This window comes from Ambystoma mexicanum, chromosome 4q, assembly GCF_040938575.1.
Source record: "Ambystoma mexicanum isolate Mex_15411 chromosome 4q, UKY_AmexF1_1, whole genome shotgun sequence".
Taxonomy (NCBI): Eukaryota; Metazoa; Chordata; class Amphibia; order Caudata; family Ambystomatidae; genus Ambystoma; species Ambystoma mexicanum.
Window position 1 is genome coordinate 530,263,437 of NC_090928.1, and position 558 is coordinate 530,263,994.

General features: G+C 43.5%; 1 non-coding gene across 1 annotated transcript in view; it reads right to left on the bottom strand.

Moving 5' to 3' along the window:
- Positions 1-495: 495 nt before the first annotated feature.
- TRNAK-CUU (transfer RNA lysine (anticodon CUU)) overlaps positions 496-558 on the bottom strand; it is a 73-nt gene continuing 10 nt past the window's right edge. The window contains exon 1 of the tRNA in view: positions 496-558. This exon is cut by the window's right edge and continues 10 nt beyond it. This is a non-coding gene — a tRNA (tRNA-Lys).

A 558-nucleotide genomic window follows, 5' to 3' on the forward strand; every position in this document is an offset into this window, starting at 1 on the left:
ATTAAGGTGTGGTATTGCCCCATTACACATCATCCAGACATGCATTCATATATTGCATGTTAACAATCAAAATATTGCAAATATTGTAAAGAGACTTTCAATTTCTATTTTTTTGGTCAAAAAGCACTAAAATTTTAGTTGTTTTCGCCCAACGTGGGGCTCGAACCCACGACCCTGAGATTAAGAGTCTCATGCGCTACCGACTGAGCAAGCCGGGCTCCTTTGGATGCCCATAGTTTTCTTCCCTATCCCTGCACTGCCTGTTTCCACAGATAGGATGTATTTTTTTGGTCAAAATGCACTACAATTTTAGTTGTTTTCGCCCAACGTGGGGCTCGAACCCACGACCCTGAGATTAAGAGTCTCATGCTCTACCGACTGAGCTAGCCGGGATCCTTTGGATGCCTATAGTTTTCTTCCCTATCCCTGCACTGCCGTTTTCCACAGATAGGATGTATTTTTTTGGTCAAAAAGCACTAAAATTTTAGTTGTTTTCGCCCAACGTGGGGCTCGAACCCACGACCCTGAGATTAAGAGTCTCATGCTCTACCAACTGAG